Genomic DNA, 20,416 nt, shown 5'->3' on the forward strand with positions numbered 1-20,416 from the left:
TTTAAAAAGCTAGTTTAGAAACTTCTGTTACTTCCAGCAGCACTGGGGGTCTGAGTTGTGTCCCCTACTGACTTCTGCCTGCTGATTTTAGTAGTTCAACGTTGCTTGTGCTGGGGGTAACATCTTCAGCTCTAGCCTGTGTCTCTGCTGGGCTGATCTCAACATCAGTACCAGGCTTCAGGAGCACCTGCTGGAAAAGGGGGACCTTTAGGCTTGCAGCTCCCCATGCATGTGGAGCCCCGAAGCTGGGCTCTTGCAACGCAGAGTGTAACCTTCAGGCCAGCCCGTGGCACTGTGATTGACACGTTGCTAATAGAGGATTATAACTCCAAAATGAGAATAAGCCTGGGAGCAGATGAGTGTTTAAATTACAAAGAGCCTCTCTTTATGCAAATGTCCCAAGCAATAAAGAACAAAGAGAGAGGATCTCATCCCTCTCCTGCCCTCTGAGAGTGTGGGAAGTGTGAGCAAATTGCTCCTGCACAGAAGGGGAAGGTTTTGCTCTCTTGCTCTGCAGGAGCAGCAGAGGAGAGGCTCAGACACAAGGCTTCCCTGGGGTCTGCCTTGGGATGGGGCAATCCAGTTCTTTCCAGCCCTCCTCCCCATCTCCATACTCTTCTTATGATCCAGCACTGGATTTATTTGTTCACTTGCTGCTCTGGAGAAGGCTCGTTTGCCTGCAGAATCTGAGGACTGTGGAAATGCAGCAAGAAACTGCCAAACCCCATAACTCTAATGAAAGAACAGGAAACAAAAATTGGATTAAAAGGCAGCTTGTGGGAGAGCCCCTTCCCTCTCCATTACGTTGAAATAACCACAACATATGAGGAGGGTGAAAGCATGTGGGCATCAGGAGGGAGCACAAAACCCCGGTGTGCCTGTGACAAAGCCTTTCCTGGGGTGTGTGACCCACTCATGCCCCTTCTCAAGCATGGGGCCAGCACTGGCTGCTGTAGCACCCAGGGCAGCTGTCGTGGGAAGGTCTGGGGTGGAAATGAAAGCTGCCTGCAGACGAGCTGGTTTATAAACCCAGAGTTTGCTTGTCCTTGGAGTCATTCTGGCTCCGTTGTTTCTTTTAGGGCTGGTACGAAAGGAGTTTCTGAGCTAGTTAAACCTGGGCTGCTGGTGAAAATTTGAGCCAAGATCCACACCTGAAAAGGGACCTGGAAATCTCAGTCTCGCCTGGGTATGTGCTGCTGGCCCTCCTCTTCTTGGCACTCTTCTTTTCTTCTCCAGCAGGGGAATTTACTGCTAGGATCTGTTGGCAGCCCCTGGGTTCAGGGCAGGAGGGCTGGAGGGGCAGAATGAAAGCACAAGGCTACAGCAAAGCTTTCTCCACCTGATGCCTGAGCATCAATGTTTTAACACCTCTACTCCCGAAGGAAACTTCTATCCTAGCAAAGGACAATACTGCACGGCAGTGCTGTTCATCATTGGAAAACTCTGTACCTCCAACTGATGGAAAAGCTGAACTGGCAGGACAGCAGCTTGTCTATTTTTCTGCCTACAAAACTAATATCAATGGTTCTATTGATGGGAGGAGAATATGCTGCGTTAGGAAGGTGGTCATCTGGAAAGGTGGCTTTCTGCATAGAGAATTTTGAATGAAATCTGATTTTGGAAAGGAGAAGAACAAAGTTACATTCAAAGTTACAACACATTTCCCTGTGAAAATGGGCTTTCGGAGTTTTTGTGTCTGTTTTGTTGCTTCCAAATTGCAAAGATTGCTGAAGATGCTGTCCCTCCAAATATTCTTGCTGTTCTGCATGTGTGCACTTGAAAAGTTGCCAGTAGGGGTAGGGGAAAAAAAATCAATTGAAGTTTGAGTAAAATCCATAGGTGGAGAGCTTCAGTGCTGCTGGGTCCCAGGGGAATCCAAATCCCATGGGCATCTTTGATAGCCTCAGCCGCAATTATTATTGGGAAACATTTTGCTGTTGGGAGCAGGCGAGTGTGTCTGGGAGGAGCTGGCGTGTATCCAAGGAATTTGTATGCCCCTTTATTATCACGGTGAATAGTTTTTGTGCTTTCTTACTGCGCCTCATGACTTTGCTGACCAAGGAACAGGGAGGCCCATGGGCGAACCAGGAACCTCTGGCCTCCAGCACCCTCACGCACGTCTCTCCTCTCTTTCGCCACGCACCAGGCGAGAGGTGGATGGCTTCAGGAGGTCTTTTTTTCATGGGGAGTGTTACGTCTTTTCATTTTTCTCACCAAATCAGTATGAACCACATTCTGAAGTTTTTTTTGTGTTTTTTTTCTTCCAGCCTGTGATTGTGTATTTTTTACTATTTTCTTAATCCATGGTATTTCTAAATGTGAATATGTTCACGTTTACATTTTCACATTCACATTGTAATTACTATTTACAGTAAAATGTTTTAATCCAATCTCATTATTTGTCCCAAATGATCATCTTCAGCAGAAGGTTTTTTTGTTACTTGATACCGTGATATGTCTGTGTGAAAATAGAGAACTGGAAGTTGTATAAATTTGAATGAAATGCCAGTGATCTGTAATAATAATGATAAATCCAAAGCACAAATTCCAAAAAGATCCGTTGTTTTTTCATTAAACTTGTAAATACGTTTTGTGTAAGTGGTTTTCCCAAAGCAAACATGTTGAGATGAAAAGGTTGCAGATAGTGCTGAGACTGGTTAAAACTAAACTTTCACAAAGCAGATATTAAAAAGTAGCAGTAATATTTTAATTTTGGTAATCAGAAAATCCCATTCAAACCCACAGGTACTTAAAAGTTTAGAAACAGAGCAAAAATTAAGCAACAAAGCTTGTGCTAGTACTTTTTTTTTTTTTTTCCCCCTCATTTTGTCATCCTCCCAGCATGTAAACACTTCCATCTAATCCCATCCCTTCTGTTGTTGCTGTAGTGAACCTGGTAGGAAAACAAAGTGAGAATTAATTTAACGTCCCGCTGGTAATTGTGCCCCACCTCGCTTCCTCTGTTGTCTGAGCACTGCGGTGTCTGTCTGCCTTCCAGAAGCACACCGAACAGCGCAACTCACATCTGGCACATTTTTTTTTTCATTGTTCCCTCCTCTGGGTAATCATTCTCAGCTGAATGTTTGTTAGGAATTTATTATTGTTATTATTTTTAAATGTACGTGTCAGGCTAAGTGGTTGCTAGAAAAAGGCCAGCCCAAATAAAATCCTTCTAGAGTGGAGGAAAATTAAGTTTGTGAGGGTTATTATGTCTCACGAGGGGTAGTACCCTGCTGTTTGGACAGCACCAAGGGAAGAGGCTTCCTGCACCCAGCCCTCCGGCAGGCTGTTGAGCAGCAGGGACGTGTGTCATTGCATCGCTGCTCGTGGAGGTGAGGACCGAGTCTCAGGGTCTGATGTGTGCCATCGGAGAGGGCAGCTGGATGTGCTCGTGGTGACCCAGCACTAGCCACAGCAGTTGCCATGCTTCATCATTTGCCTTGATGGCAACCGATGGCAATTCACCAGGTCCTCACGCAGCTCACCTCTGGCCCTCCTTTGCTCATCTTAACTTCGGTGTTAAACTTTTATTCAGTGACTGCATTATTATATAATTAAATTCATCTCCATGCAAAGGATTTTGCTCCTATTAAAAGGAAAGCCTGTTCCACACAGGGTTTTTGATGATATATTTAAATATATATATATGTATTCTTTTTAATTTAAAAATACACAGTATATTTAAATGAAAATTTTCGATGTCACCTGTGGAGTCTTGCAGAAGGGGCAGGTCCCAGATAATCACATCCACAAACCTGTGCCTCAGCATCCTCAGGTGTCAAATGGGGAAAATACCTCCCTCACCACACTTTGGGCTTATATTTGTGGTTGGTCACAAAGGCAGAAACAGCTGTAGAAATGGAATTTTGGGGGCATTCAGTTAATTCATTGCTCTGAGATTTATTACTGCTCTGAAGGGGTTTCTGTCCATGCACGTTGTTTTGTCCCTCACTCCTATGACAGCTTCATTTCCCCAGCAGAAAAACATTTACAAGCATTTCAAGCAGTGCTTTTGAGGGCAGAAATTCAGGAAATTGTTTCTGCCAAAATAAATGCTTTGATCTATCATAAGAAATACAAGTTGGGTTAGTTAAACATTCATGTGACAGAGATTTTTATGGCTTGGATAGTGTATGTGGTCATCATTGCTTATTTAGGCTACAAAGAGATTAGAGTGATATTATAATTTTTTATTTTTACCAGTATCTAAATAAGCTCATACATAATTGACCCTCTTGGCAGTACCAATTCCCCAGAGGGCTCCCTTCTGTAACAGGACAAGTAGATTCAGCAACTTTTCCTTAGTGAATAATAAGAATTTTATTATTTTATGATATAAAGATTTTTTTATTATTATTAAAATAAAAATGAAAGAAGGCGAGCTCTCTCTGAAGGAGCCATGTTGCTGTCCCTTGCTCACCATCTGCTAGCTGCTGCTATACCCAGCTCTTGGTGCTGTTTTGCCCCGGGACAGATTTGTGCTCATTTCCAGGAGGGCTGTGGGCTCTGAGGCACTGCTTGAAGCTGGCTGAGTTGTTATTTGCTTGTGGCATTGCTAAAATGAAGCCCCTGGTGCCTTCTTGGAGGGGAATGGAAGGTCGCAGGGAGAAAGAAGGAGTGGCATGAAGGGGTGGTAGCGCCATCCCTGCTGGGCTCAGTGCAGCATTGGACCCTTGGCTTGAAGTGGTCCTGACTTCTCAGAGCTTTGCCCTAAACGAGGATCTGCTCCCCACTGGCACCAAATGGATGAGTCACGGCTATATGTAGGATTTGGACTGGGGCTGTTCCTCTGTAAGGCCGAGCAGTGCCCATGCACATGGCAATGAGTTACTCCCTTTCTTTTGCTCTGCACCTTTTGTGCATTCCCGTGGATGCCTCCATTCCTCATCCAATTTTCCTAGCTGTTGGAAATAGAAGGAAAACGAAAATCAGGAGCCTAACCTCAAATGCCCTGTGAATATGGTATTTTTTGATTAAAGCTCTTATGAATGTGATGAAAAACAATCCATCTTTCTTCAGGCTATTGACTTTCCTGCAAAGAGCAATGCAGAGCAGTGTCCTTCCTTCAGAAATCTTGGAGGCAGTTTAAATGCTACCCCCGGGAAGACCTTGTTCTCATCTAAGTGTGATGGTTTTCTGACTAATTTAAATTTATCCTTATTCAGCTTCGTTGCTGTCAGGTCTGCTACTCAAAATAGAACTTTTCCATAGGTGAAAGTTTCTAAATGCTGAACTGGCAAGAGGCAGACTCCTGCCAGATTTTTAAAAATTATGACTCTCTTTAGGATTCTGCTTTAAAAATTAATATGGATTAATTTCATGATGATATTTCTGTGTGAAGAGCCTTTCAGGCAAGTAGTTCCTTTTCTGCTCTTCCCCTCCCTCTGTATTAACCTGCATAAGCACATTCCGAAATTCCATGTGATGGACAAGATGCAGAGATTAACGCTGCCTTCAGGTGCATGGGCATCTTCAGTGCTGAGGTCGTGGGCCTTTTTCCATAAGAAATCTAAAAGCCATTTATAACAGTTCATGGTTTTCTTATGTTATTTTTTTTTAAGGATGATTTCATGATTTTCTGATATTTTCTCTATAGAGATAGATCTTAGATTTTCTTTCTTTTTTTTTTCTTTTTTTTTTTTTTCTTTTTTTGGCATGTGCCGTTGAATCTGCTGTAGTCTCTTAATCAGAAATGTCTTGCTCTTGCTTTCTAGGCTCTCCATCATTCCACTTATACTGATACTGTTGACCTGAGTTTCTTCTGTGCTCGTCTCCGCTCTACCAAAGTGCAGAATGTTACCTGTCTCCAATCACAGCCCTATGACCCTTCCCTGGTCTGTGGGATGCTGCCTCCAGTGCTGTCTGGTAAGTCTCCTTTCCACTGGATTTAAATCCTTCTTAAAAGCTCACAGTACCAGTGAAATGTTGATAAGGAATTCCCAGCAAAATCCGCTTTGGAAACAAAATGTTTTTCACTTGTTCATCATTTTCTTCATAAAGCTGAAGGGGAAAAAAAGAGTAAAAGTATTTTTAGCTTCTTGCATGTAAAACTTGAAACAAGTTGAGATGCATTTTCGTGTGGACACATGCAGAACAGAAGATGGTCTATATTACCTAACAGGTTTCCAAATGTTCCTTTTCTTGTATTCTGCTGATTTAGGGTGAGAGAGAGCTACGTGTGAGTTTTAACTTTGTTTATTAGAAATGGGAGAGGTTACCATTTATTGTTCTTCATTTTCTTGCATCATTTCTGACCCCACAACTGGCACTTCTGTCTAGCAAAAGACTTTGAGAGACTAGCCAAACCATGTTTTCTTTGCAAACATGGCTTTAATGTGAACTCTTTTATAGTGCTGGCTTTCAACTATGTTTTTAATGTGAACTTCATCCTTCCATCCATTTTGATTTCAAGATTTGCTGTTGGTGTTTTATGGTGTTTGTTTTGCCGCTGACTCTCCCTCCTTTAGAACTCTTAGTTCTCTCCCTCCCTTACATATTTTCATAGATGCCATCTCAGATGGTCACCCAGCAAAGAGCGCAGAGGTTTTTGACCAGACACAATATTTTCTCATAATGTTGGATTTACAAATACTGACTTGCTGAGGAGAACATCACGTGCTTGTTGACTGAGGTCAACGTTTGGTTTCTTACATTTCCTCTTTGTGTGATACTCAGGTCTGCAGAGAGCTACTAATGTGAATTGTTTGGACAGCTGCTGTTGAGCTCATGCAGCTCTCATAACTTCACTTAAACTTCTATTAAATGCGTCAAAATATCTGGATTGAACAAGCCTCTGGGCCACCCCTTGGAGGGCCCAGACGTTTCTTTGGTTTGGGAGGTATCTGAGAAGCAGGTTTTGCCCTGCTAATTTCTGAAGGTGTGAGTTTTGTTTAAAAATTCTCAGCAACACCTGGGAATCTCTTATGCCCAGGTGAAGCGGGAAAGTTAACCTTGAGTGAGCAGAGTTTGCTTTTTAAAAAATGAATCAAAGGAATGTGTTTTGATACGTTAAAAAATGCATGTCATATAACTTCTGTTTCTGTGCCTGCCAAATCCAAGAACTGTTCAGGCGTGGGAAAGTGCAAAGAGAAAAAACAATAAAAATTACCCAAGCCTAAAGGAAATATTAGGAAAGGAGATGAAAGAGAGCCACCCGGGATGTCCGTGAAACAACTGTTTGTCATCCCTTGCTGCTGTTGCATGTTTCCTTAGAAAGGGAATTTATAGATAAAGGAAAGATTGCATGAATAATATGCCTGGTCGCTGTTTATAACTCTCAGCTTAGGGCCAAAGGCTCTCTTTACGGAGAAGATGCAGTGCTTTCTTGCAGATAGCAGGAATTCTAGTTCGTGCATCTCCTCTGCAGATCTGCTGCTGCTTTAGAGGAGGAGTGGTGGCCTTCACTTTGACTGAGGAGAGGCATCAATGGTCACAACAAATATGGACAGAGGTAGCGTGTTTTGGAAGTGTTATAGCTAGGAGAAGTTTACAACCAATGGGACCAGAAAAAGTCTGGAAATGTAGCACCAGCTTTGTACTGCTAAGGTAATGTTTACAATACAGTGAGCTTATAAAAAAAAAAACAACTTCAGGGTTTCAGCATTTGTCCTTGGGCAGCAGTATGGGAGCTTGGGCAGTGTCCAGGATGCCATCTGCAAGTGTCCAACAGACATCCTAAGCACTTCGTAGAATAGATGTTGTGCTCTCCCCCCCAGCCTCCCCACAACTGTTCCAGTCAAGTGGGAATGGAGGAATTTTACAAGATTAGCAGACTCCGGGCAACAAGCAGACAGCTAAACTTGTTTACCTTCAAAGCCAGCAATATGATCTCTAAATTAAATTTACAAGATTTATCACATTGAGGAAGGTTGGTGAAAAACAGGAAAGCTAGAAGAGAGGAGAAGTGAGATAGCAATTGGACTGGAGGGGTTTTCTCCCAACGGTGGTAAAATGTGCAGCTCAAACCACGGAAATGGGATTAGTACTGGGTCCCCAAACCAAACTGTTCTGAAACACAGAGGTGTTTAATATATTACAATCAAAATGCAATATCTCAGGGCAGCGACTCATCTTTTATCATGGAGGAATCAGATGGAAAGTGCATTAGAAGTTGGAATCCATCCCCACTGGGGGAGCTGCACTGAGTCACGGTGATGTATGGAATCTGTGCAAAGGGAAAAGAAAACATATTCTCCCTATGATTTATCTGTTGCATAAGCTCTGCCTCTTTCCAGCATTTCTCTTCTGTTGGCTGCAGCCAACAGCAAAGAGAGGTTCCCCCGGGCTCCTTCGCTGTCTGATTATACTGAGGTGGCAGTGTGGAGGAGCTCTGTTAGGATTGTTGAAATATGTTTGGAAAGCAAGGAGAAACTAATACAAAAAACAAATGCCAAGAGAAGCTGATCTGGGAGAAGAAATGGCAGATTTGATGCGTTAGGTTCACTTGATGCCTTAGTGTACAAAGCTGATGCACAGAGGGGTGGTTGGATTAAGCTCCTCAAGGATGTTGCTTCTTCACAGCCGGCTTTCAGGGCATCCCATAAGAGAGCCCTGTGCCCATCTAATTCCATGGAGAACTAACAGGGGATTTGGGCTGTGCAAGACCAGGCTGCTTTCAGAACAGAGTGGGTCTGTGACCAGGCTCACGAGAGTGGCAGAGCGTTAATGACGTGTTTATGTCTGTAGAGCTACAGTCAGAGCTAGACCTAGGACAGTTGAGTAAAACGAGTTTCCAGAAGTGATGAGTTTATAGGATAAGGTAAAGCCTGAAAATACTTTGCCTTTCCCTTCTAGGATGGTGCAGTCCAGTGGCAAAGCAGAGTTTCTCCTTGCTGACTCAGTACCCTGAATCACGATGGTGATGCTTTTCCTTTCTAAAACTACAGAGCGTTTGGTGCTCCTGATGAAACTCACCCCATCTTTCCTTCTGTGATCCCTTACACACTGTCAGTTTCCACTGAGGAAATTTGCCTCCATCCAGTTACAAGCTTCTGGTTTTTCTTTGCTGATTCTTGAACATCTACAGCTAAGTTAGGAATAAAAACGCACTCTCAAAACTAACCCCGCACGCTTTGCAAAGGGACTGGTTACAAATTTGTTGTTATTCCTGGGAAATCTGGGAACACCCTAAGAAAGAGCTATGAACTGTTTTCCCCTTTAACTGCTGGAATCTTCTTAGGAATCCTATCATATTTCATTTTTATTGTCTGTTACCAGAACTACCCAGGTGGCGTATTGAAGAATACTTGTCAAAAATGTTGCATTGTTCTTATATCAGGAATAAATGAAACTTATCTCATAATCCAATTGCTTTTTCTGAAATTATTATAGATCCAGGCAAAGAGGAATCAAAGAAAATGTATTTTCTCATTTATTTCATTAGCATTCATCTTCTTTCTTTGTTTCCCCCCCATATTTTTATTCATTGGAAAAAAAAAAAAGATATTTAGAGACTAGTAAAGATCCTTTTTTTAAAAACAAACAAACAAACAAACAAAAAAAAGACTATTTTGGTTAGCTGAGGTTGGTGAGGAGCCACATCCCTGCAATCTCTCTTGCAGCTTGATGGTTGGGTGCTGCTCCAGGCAGGCGCTTCATTAAATTCATGTTGACAAATGCTTGCCACCTTTTCAGGAGCTCCCTAGCGATTGAGGAATCCCAAGATTTTCCTCACCAAGCTTCAGCTCTCCGAGCACGTCTGAACTGGTTCCTGGCTTCGTGCTGGCAGGCGCTTTCACAGATAGCCGGGATTAATTGCCCTCTAACGTGTCTTTTGCCGTTTCTACCCACTGTAGAGGGAGCCTGGATGACAAGCCTAGGCTACATACTTCATTTTTAAATGCTTAAAGTTAGATGAGATGAATCCTATTGTCTAATTCCTTCAGAGCTATTTGCTTGATTTTCCTCCCTGGCTGCCTCTGGCAACAGACTGCCTCAGATCAGCTCTCCCCTGCTCGAAGAGATTCTCTCTCAATTCCTCCAAGGCTTGACCTTTCCCTGGCTTTTTTGTTTACGCCACCTGCTTCCCACATTTGACACAGCCCGAAGTAGTACTTTCCCATCTCAGGAATTCTCTTTAGCATTATGTTTACATCAGTCACCTCCAAGTCTTCTCTCCCCCAATAAATACAGGTCATGTTTGCCCAGCACTTCCAAGCGAGGTGCCAAGCTGCTGAAACCAGTCTTGTGTCATTTAATTCCAGCCTAATTTCAGCCTCACAGCAACATCTTCAGGGCCAAAACTATTGGGATTGATGAAGAGTTTGACTGGGATGAGGAGAAGCTGATTAATGTCCTGAGCCTGCTCAGATGCAAAGAGTTAAGTTGGTCTTTTCTCTGCTATGGGAAAATCTTTACTGCCTTGGGTGGGAAGAGGGAACCCGGTAATTTCTTATCCCGTGTTATCAGGGTAACAACTCTCATTGCACCATGAAAGCTGCAAATTCATGGTAGGCAAATAAGATACCTCTAGCTTTTGTCCAAAGGAAAGCTTTGCTTCGCCTACAGAGGGCCTGCACTGGGGCTGATTTACAACTACTTTTGGGCACAGCTTTTTCCACTTCCTGGTCCTAAGCTGTACTTGCTTTGGGATAATATTGCTGTGCATGTTTCAGTGTGACATTTGCAATGCTCCTCATGCAAACTGGCCCAGCAGCAGCCCAGGGACAGCGGACCATGAGCTTACAAGGGCTGGCAGGAGGGTGTGCGGCCAGGGCAACATCGGGTGGGATTTCTCCTCCCCACGAGGTGGGAACTGGATCAGTTCTGTGTAAAGGTGTTCTGGAGAGCTGTCTGAGGCAGAATGATATTATTTTTGCTTCAGTTGTCCTTTTTTTCCCCCAGCAAATTCAAAGTGTTTTAGGGTCATGCTGCCCAGTTTTAAGCCTTCAGGCATTTTTTTCACTGAATGATGCTATTTGGTTTATTATTTATTTGTCTGGCTATTTTTAAGAAAAGCTGTGAGAATGCATATCGTTATATATATAGTTCTCCCCTTTCCCCTCCCCAGGCTCTTTCACAAATGTAAAAACCAGCTGATACAATTTTGTTGAAAGGAAGAAATAAAGGAAACTCATTTTGGAGCAAAATTTGAATGTCGGTCTAGAGACAAAATATTTTGGAAAGTGTTGAAAATGAGGTTCAATAATAGGAATTGATTTTTTAGGGTCGCTGTAGGGTGTGCTATGGCAAGTCCAAATGGCAGTGTGGGGAAAGAAAATATGGAATAGGAATGCAGATAAAACGATGCTGGGCAGCAAAGCCAGGTGTGTGTGTGTTGGGAGAGGGGGGGTTATAAGCAGCAAACTCCCCTTCCAGCTGCATGGTGTGGCATAAAGTGAGATACTGCAATGGTCCAGAGAAAGATGCTGCTTCTGCTAATATCTCAGAGTAAGGTAAACTGTGCAGCAGGAGCTGGCGCAGCTTTCTTATTTGGCTAGGTATGGCACTGATGTATATTAGGAAGGAGGTTCGTGCAGCGGGGCACTGTAGGGAGACAGTTGCTTGTGATTTACTCATCGTGCCAAAGTTGGTTTGAGGATTATTTTTAAAAACCCTGTGTAGCCTCTTTTCCCTCCTTCCCTCTCCTGTGCTGAGCAGCACTAAATGCTGTTTGCCACCGAGGACATTTAAGCTAATTTCTCCAAAGTGCTGACGAAGCAGAACACACTTTTAGTGCCATCACAACACCTTGCGAGCTCGCTTCCTTGACTGCATTGGGAAAACACTGACCCGAATAACTTCACACCCCAAGGAAAGGATGGTGCAGACGATGCCCCTGAACAACAGCCCAGCTGCTCGCGGGTCTTGCTGGCCAAAATGCCTTCGTTACGAGGCAGCATTCAGCTGAGAGCAGAGGCAGGCAGGAAAGCTCAGCCTCGCTGCGTCTACCGCTGTGCTTTTGCCCCGGTTGATCCCACGGTGCCTGCCAAGGTAATTGGCACGCGGGTTGTGTTGCTCCTGCTGGGAGCTCTGTCATTACGCAGTGGGTTTCTAGCGAGCGGGGAAACGTGCGCTTCGCGTGTCAGCACATTTACACGCTGCGCCAGCACGGGGCTGCCTGGCTGCCTCCTGCTCAGGGGGGATAAAAATTTTAGACTGCGAGGGAAGGTGGGGGGCAGAGCATGGTACTGGAAGGCAAGGAAACTGCTGTTCTCAGAGGCTGTTTTTACATGCAAAGGAGGCTTTTAAAAAGACTTTTCAGCTAGGTGCTGTAAGTGCCGTGAAAAGCAGAATCTGGATATTTGGACCCAGTGATCACACACCCGTCTGGAGGATTCCTGATGTGTATGGGTAAATGGCCGTGTGCTACCAGCAGTGAAATCACACATGTCCTGGCTGCCAGTGGCTGGGACAAGCCGGCTGGTCCCCACTCAAAGGTCTGTCTCTGAAGAGGAGACAGTTCTGCGGTCAGGCTTGAAACTAGAGCATTTACTCTACTGTGTCAGGCGAGAGATCTCTCCAGCCAAATTCTCAGTTTACTTTGATCTCTTGTTCAAGTCTATAGAAATGCCTCAGCTCCAGCCCGAGGCATCTCCTGCTAGTCTGAGCCACTCTGCAGCTCAGTTATTGTCTTCTGGGTTTGATCTGCAGCATACGGTGTGTCTGGCATCTTTAGCTCCTGTGAAAATGCACAGGCTGTCCACTCCCAAATTAATCTTTTTTTTTTTTTTTTTTTTTTTTTTTTTTTTCCCTCTCTCTGTCTCTCTCCTCATCCCTGGTTGCCTCTTAACCCTCGCAGTCCTGCCATTGTAGTCCAAAACCTTCTCTGAAGCAGAGGTCTCTCTGTCCCAGCTGCTGGAGCGACTCATCTCAGTTCTCAGCTGCAGCAGACTCTCTCTGCGCACATTTATGATGGCAACCAAGTTTTTTTCTGTGTGAAACAATTCCTGGCTCCAGTGCTGCCGTTCCCTCAGTAGCTGGGGACAGGGATTGAAACATTTGGGGAATTTGCTTTCAAATATCTTAACAACAGGGATAATTTAGATCTAATGAAGTATATTTGGAGGAGAAAGGATGTCAGCTCCATGGCATGAAAAGTCAGCTTATGTTATGTACTCAGCACTGACTTCAGGACAGTCCAGTTGGCTCCGAGCAGGAGATCCTATGGGTTTAATGGCACATGCTTGGGAAATGGGATGCTGGAGGAGTTGCTGTGTACCTGAGCTCTGGACTGAGTGGGACTTTGCTGGGGCCGAAGAAGCGTGAATGAAAAGCTGATGGTGCAGCCCCTCTTCCTTCCCACTGAGCACACAGCAAGGCAGTAGAACCCCGTGTTTGCTTGCAGAGCCTCTGTGCTGTCTGCACGTGACTTGCGTGAAGTGGTTTAAGATGCACCTGGACGTCAAAAGTCTGCTTCTTCCCTTGTGTGACCCTCTTTCCCCTCTTCTGTGCCACACACAGGAAGGTGTCAAACCCCTATCCCTTGCCTACATGACAGACATCAATGTGACAGAATGTGTGTGAGCGATCCCTGCCTCTGTCAGGAGGAACAGGGGTAGTTGATGCCTTGGCTGAAGTTTCTTCGTCCTCCCCAGAGCCCAGCCTGTGCACTGTTCCCAGTTCTGTTTTGCTAAGGAAGCACAGGATCGATGTTTTTGACTTGTCAATATTCTTGTCCAGCTCCTTTTTTTTTTTTTTTTTTTTTTTTTTAATCTTGCTCACTCTTATTGCTCTCTCCACTGTGCCTGTTTTATTTTTGATGCTCTTGATTTCCACCTCTGCTCCTTTGTGGCTCAACCTTTCCACATCTTTAAGTTCGTGGCCCTTGTTCTGTGTGTTTGATACAGTTTTAAGTAGCTTTATAGTTTCTTTTCCCTCCTCAGTCCCTCCAGAATTGATATCACTCAGTCAGGTCATAACTTTTTTTGTCCTATGGATCCCAGCTTCACTCCTCTATCCTGTTATTGTAGTTAAGGTCCCTCAGTCCCAGAACTATCTTGCTGCATCCCTGACATATCTTCTGCGTGTCTTTGTAATGATCCTCTGTTAAACTGCTGTCAGCTGCTGAATGTGTTTTCAAATATGCCTCAGTGTTTCTCCCTCTTTGCCTGCTGTTGCTGAAGCTTTCCTGGTGAATTCAGCCTCATGCCCTGGGTATCTGAGCAAGGAGAACAGGGACGTTCTCCTCCGTGTGTCTGATCCCAGGGAACTGGCTTGATGAGGCAGCACATCTGAACTGAATAATGACACAAAGATGTAAAGAGTAAATAGCTTTATTCTCCTATTAATTTGTTCTAGGCAGCATGATGCTAAATTCTGGCACAGACTGCAGCAAATGAGAGAGACTCTTGTCATTGGCATGTGACAGCCCTGTCTCAAAGAACATGGGGACAACTGGGGGAATGCTTGCTGAATGTTGTACAGCTCTGTTAGATGTACCCCTAAGAAGCTTAATTCTGTGGGGTTTGGTTAATTCTTTTAATAGATGTGCATTGAAAGTTTTGATATTTCATCTGCTTTTTTTCTTCTTCTTCCCAAAATGGGACAGAAGTCCCCTAATACCTGCATGTTGCAGAGGGATCAAATATATATATATATATATATATATATATATACGTATGTATAAAAAAATTCCAATCTAGGATTGTGTTGGTTTAAGTTGTTTTAACGTTGACCCGTGTCTGTAGAGTTGCCATATGTAGGAGCAGTGGTTCCTAAACCTCCAGATGTCTGCGTTGCCCTCTGTGAGGGAGCGTCCCCAGCCAGACGCGATGCACTGAAGTGATTCAAGCAGAAGAAATGTCATTGTGTTGTGGGAGATGTAATCCAGCCAGGTAATTTCAGACATCTGCAGCATCAGGGCTGCAGCTTTCTCAGAGTTCTTTGAGAGCTTGAATAGAACTATATTTATGGTGAACTTATTTGAATTGAAACATTTGCATTTGCTTATACAACTTGTGGTGACTTGACCTGAAACAAAATACTTAGCTCTGTTCCTTAGGGAAAAAAAAAAAAAAACCTTTTATTATATTTTTTTTTCCAAAATTTATTGCAGTGTTAACAATGGCATTAGGACAAGTCTTGAGAAAGAAAATTTCTGAACTGTAAAGATAAAGAAACAAGCATTAAAAAAAAAAAGAGATATTTCTGTGGCAACTACAACAGAGAGAAGCATATTATCCAAGAAGGCGTATTACTGGAGGTTAGGTATATGGAACAGCAGAATTGTAAAATGGTTGGAGGTTGGAAGGGACCTCTGGAAATCTTCTAGGCCGACCTCCTTGCTCAGAGCAGGGCCACGTCTGAAGAACACATTTGGGGTCACATCCACTTGGGTTTTCAATATCTCCAAGGAGATGCTCACATATATCCAAGTACCTCCACAACCTCTTGGGCAGCCTGTTCCAGTATTTGATCCACCTTTCAACATTCAAGTTTTTTCCTCTAGATTTGTGGCTGTTGCCTCTTGTCCTGACTCTGGGCACTACTGAGAAGAATTTGTCTCTGTCTTCTCTACTTGACCTGTCAGATATTTATACATACTGAGAAGCTCCCCCTGAGCTTTCTCTTCTCCAGGCTAAGCTATCCCATCTCCCTGAGCCTTCCCATGCACCAGAGATTCCAGTCTCCCTTAGTAGCATCTACGGCTCTTTGCTGGACTTGATTTGACCTGTCCATGTCTCTCCTGTCCTGGGGAGCCCCGCACTGGATGCAGCACTCTGCTGTGACACAGCGCTGAGCAGAAGGCAGTGATCACACCTCCCTCAACCTGCTTGCATCCCCTGCCTGGTACAGCCCAGGCTGCTGCTTGCCTGCTTTGCTACGGGGACACATTTCATCCTCATGGTCAACCTGTCTACCAGGTCAGTGATGTGTGCTGCATGTTTTAGCATCTTTCCATTTAATTTGTGTCATTAGGGTTTCCTCTGACTGCTGGAATAACTGTGGAGATGTTGTTTGTATTAAAATGTTCCAGTTTATACTGAGTATTATCAGATTGCAATTTGATGTGAAATGGGCAAAAGCTGATTGAAGGGCCAAGGCAATTCTCTCCCTCATCATCTTCCAGAATAAGCACTGCTGTTGTAAGCTCCAAAAGCACCTGTGAATGAAAGAACATTCTTAAATTTTTGGACGACTTCCAGCATCTGTCTGTGGGGAGGATTATCTTTCTGTGAAGAAGTGATGGAAACCTGTGTATGTACAAGGGTGACATTAAACCGAGTTACCCTTCTACTCACATTTGTTAATAACCCATTGCATATGTTTTGGAGACTTAAAGGCCCGGTGTGAATTACTTCTCGGGTAAAGGAGCCTCTTGCAATATGGCTTTCTGGGCCCTTGAGACAAGCAAATCTTCCTGAAATTCTAAATCATTGATGGATATTTGTTTCTAACTTTAACCATTCCTATCATTCCAGCCTCATTTTTACCCCAGTGACTGCTTCATGTGGCAGGAGGGTGAGACAGAGGCACTTTCGTATCAGAACTGAGATGTCTCAGCACAGCGTGGAGTTGCCAGGGCTTGCTGGGAGCACCGTGGATGCTCTGCACAGTGGTGAGATCATAAGAAAACCTGCCTCTGAAGTAGCAAAAAGGGCTTCCCAAGCTCCTTCAGAGACTGTTCATTCAGCTTATTTTCATGCCGAGTGTGGCTATCAGGAGTTTCCCTGAGTAAAAATTCAGAATTGCAGCCTCTTCAGCAAACCTTTCCCTCTCCTGTCATTATTGATAACTGGCTGTGCAGCAGATGTGGAAACGACTGCCTAACCTTTCCTCTGCCCGTGGCAATCCTCAGGCGCTCCCACGTCCCTCCTCTCCTGACGTCACCAGAAAAAGCCTATTTTGTGCTCAAATGAAAAAATCCCACCCAGCAACATAAAAGTTTCTTTGCCGTGGAGGGTCAGCAGTAGGTGGATTACACCCTGAAAATCCCCCGGCAGTTCTTAGAAAATAGGATTTAGATCTTTGTATAAAGGCAACTTTTATTAAGCAAACTGCTATCCAGTTGGCTCCCCGGAGTGCTGAGCTAGGTGAATTTAGGAAGCTTTTAGCTGGGAAATTGGAGGGACACGGTTATCTGTCACAGGCTTAAAAACCCTGCCAGTGTCCCCAGGGATGATGCTTCGATACAGACGCAGGAAAAAAAAAAATCCTTATGTAGTCAAAGCAGTGAGGAGAGTGGCTACCAACTGATAATATTTGCATTTAAAATGAAAAGGGAAGTCCCCGTTTTATTGTGGATCTCTTGGATAATCAACTAGGAGAAACTAAAGCCTTTAAACACTACAACCTTCTTTATTTACCTATGTGGTGTTTTTTTTTTATGTGCTGGTTGCTTTCCAGACAAAATAGGCGACAGCCTTGTTTTGGAGGGCAACACTGAGGAAAGGTATGGCCAATGCTTTGAGAAAAACTCTGTGTGCGTGCATGTTGCATATCACAGAGCAAATGTCTGTGAAGGATGAGTGCACAGGGTTGCTTGGGAAGGCCTTGTGAACGTGGTCTTAGTCTGGACAGGCTGTATTCCTCTGAGTAATGTAAGAAGCCTGAAGGCTGTTGTTTTTTCTGCCAGCTATGATAGCTTGTGGCCTAACTGGAGACCTGACATCTCTGGGGTATGGCACACCCCTTTTGCGTGATGTTTTTCTGTGTTAAATACGTAGATTATGGCATCAAGAGCTACTGTGCTGGCATAAACCTAATCAGAGACCTTTTTTTGGTGGTTATGTTTCTCTGATGGAGCTGGAAGCTGCTTGCAGAGCTGAGTAGTAGTCAACAGGCCCAGGAAAGCCTGAGTGCCACGGATGAAGCCAGCAGAGTGCTGAGACTGCTCAGGAACTGGGAACCAAACCAAGATAAAGATCATCTGAGATCAGGGAGATAAATTATTTGTTCCCGACCAAACCTGATGTCTTTGTGTGGGATTTCTGGGCCTCTCTGGCCTTGTCCAGAGGGAAGGGCACCACGGGGAGACTGGAGGCCAGGACATGTGTGTTTTCCTGCACAGCATGTGGTGCTGCTGAGTGTTTAAGGACAATGCTGAGGCCCCAGCAGCACCTCAGTCACCTCCTTTCCATGTAACAGGAGCAGACAGGGACCACATGGGTCACAAACGTGCCTTGAAGCTGTAAGGGGGGTGTGCTCTGTGCAGCTCCCCGAGGGATCGTCTGGCTGGGGGGGACCTGTTGGACCTCAGACACGGAGCCTGGGGACAGCTCGGGCAGAAAAACTCGGTTGTGGCTGCTGAGAAATGCCCGTGGGTCCCAGGGACAGCCCTGTCTCCTCTCATCCCCAAGAGCTGAGGCTCAGCAGAGCCACACAGGGCCCAGGTGCGTTGCTTTCTCTGCTCTCTGTGCTGGCCCCCGCCGCGCAGCCCCCGTGGCTCCCCCAGGCCATTACTGCTTGCAGACAATAATTGCACATTAGCACCTCCCTGCAGAGGCTCCGTGAGGCTGGCTGTTGTCCTTAATGTTGAGAGAAGATGAGTAGCAGGTGATTTTCAAGTTAATGAGACCTTTCAGAAACACGCTCTCTTAGCAAAGATAATATACCCCCCTTCTTCCTTTCCCCTCCCTGTTCCCCAGTGTTCCCTTATTCCTATTTCAGGTGCTTCTGCTTCTGGAAAGGCATTTATCATTTCTCCATCTTTGACGGTAGAGTTTTTTTCCCTCTCTTGCTCTCTCATTTTATCTTGCCCAAGGGGTCTGTGCTACCTTTTATTAGCTGACACTTCACTTCTGCAGATGGAAATGACACTAATGGAATGTGGCTGAGGCTTTATTACAGAAATGCTGTTCGCCCTGCACAAGCAAACCTCCAAATAATCCCGCAGGAAAGGAATAAACCTTGAAGGCAGGTGTGAGAGCTGTGGATGAAAAAGAAGACAGGAGGAGGGACAGAAAGAGAAATGAAAGGAACGGAGGAGGAGCTGACAGGTTAAGGAAGGAGAAAGAAATAGGGAATTGGAGAGGAAGAAACAAGCTAGGACATATCCCACCATGTCCAAAAAGAGCAGAGGTAGTTTAACTGAGAATCAGCTGCATTCTGTGTCCAGGTTACTGGCAGAGATTTTTAGGAAAGAAAATGGTGTATTGACTAGATCTTTGCCTGGCTGACACTCCTGCCATTGCTGTAGTTTTTTGGCTAACAACTGTGCCAATAAAATAACTGTGAAAGGAGTGTGGGCGCTTTTCTGGAAGCTTTGGTGTTGCTTCTGCCGGTAAGCATAGGACTTTCAAGTTGAAGGCACGTTTCACCAAACCTGCCTCTGCAAAACCAAGGAGACAGGGCTGAGCTTTTTTTGCTTTCCCTGAGTATGAAAACTCATCCGTGACTTGCTGAGAGGTAAACATCACGGTGTCCCTGTGCTCTGCCCTCTTCTCTTTCCAGCATTAGCAAGGTCAGGCTGTCCCTGTGCACTGTGAGATGGAGATGTTAGGACTTGCAAAGGACCCCTGAGGAGCCACTCTTGAATCTTGCCCCTTGGCTGCCGTCAGCCCTAAGCCCCAGGACATAATGATAACCAAAGGACTGCAGAGATAAAATGCTAGAAGAGAGGCAGAGAGCAAGCATCTGGGAAGGGAGGAGTGCAGCTGGCTGGGAAGATTCAGGGTAGGAGGGAAGTGACATTCACTTAACAGCAGCCTCTGTGGCTGTTTTTCTGTGTTATTGATGCTTGCTTTTCCCTCCCTCTTTTATTTTCATGGTGTGTCTGTTACATCTATGGCTCATTAAGCAACAAGATGCTAATACTGTCTGCAAAGCTGCAGGATAGATACCCACCCCCTCCTCTGTTCTTCTCTGTACTTTTTTATTTTATTTTTTTTAATATCTATTTTAGCTTGTTTTGTTTCCTTTCCATGGAAGGAAAACAAAACTTTTCATCATCTTCCCCCACCTCCCTTCATTCATAGTGTAGCTCAAAGGAGAATCAGTTCAGGAACTGGAAACCTTTTTTGTTCTCTCTCCTCTGTTGCAGGATTTTCTCCCACCTCTTAAAACAATTAACTCTATTTTAACTAAAGTCAGATACATGTGTTAAGAGAGACGTTGCAGTGGGGCAGTTCCAACAGCAGTAGCTTGTGTACTGGCCAGTTCGAAGGGACAAAAGCTGCAGATAAGGGACAAGACCTGTTTCACCCAGGAGAACTAAAGTCTTGTAGATGCCATGGAAACAGAAACTTTCAGGCCAATCCTCAGGATAAAAAAAAAAAAAAAAAAAAGACAACATGGAGATCATGTTTGTAGCTGGTGCTCCCTGTTCACTTGTTGGCTCCCAGCCTGGTTAACTTTTGGACTGATGTGAAAGAAGTTTTGTCAGAAGAAGCTTTTTGGGCTGACTCACCCCAGAGCCACCAAATCAAATGAACATGCCAGAGCCCATCAAACCCTGCTGTGCTTCACCTTTCCCAAAGATCCTTTCTCGCTGGCTGAGAGGCACAGGAAATGTTTGAAGTTCTCAAGTCTTTACAGC

General features: G+C 44.5%; 1 long non-coding RNA gene across 2 annotated transcripts in view; it reads left to right on the forward strand.

The window, feature by feature from the left end:
• Nucleotides 1–20,416, forward strand: part of LOC137864336 (uncharacterized) — a 150,934-nt gene that overhangs the window by 52,165 nt on the left and 78,353 nt on the right. For both annotated transcript variants that reach the window (XR_011101426.1, XR_011101427.1), the window contains exon 2: nt 5,715–5,865. This is a non-coding gene — a long non-coding RNA (uncharacterized lncRNA). The remainder of the gene's footprint in view (nt 1–5,714; nt 5,866–20,416) is intronic.

This window comes from Anas acuta, chromosome 14, assembly GCF_963932015.1.
Source record: "Anas acuta chromosome 14, bAnaAcu1.1, whole genome shotgun sequence".
Taxonomy (NCBI): Eukaryota; Metazoa; Chordata; class Aves; order Anseriformes; family Anatidae; genus Anas; species Anas acuta.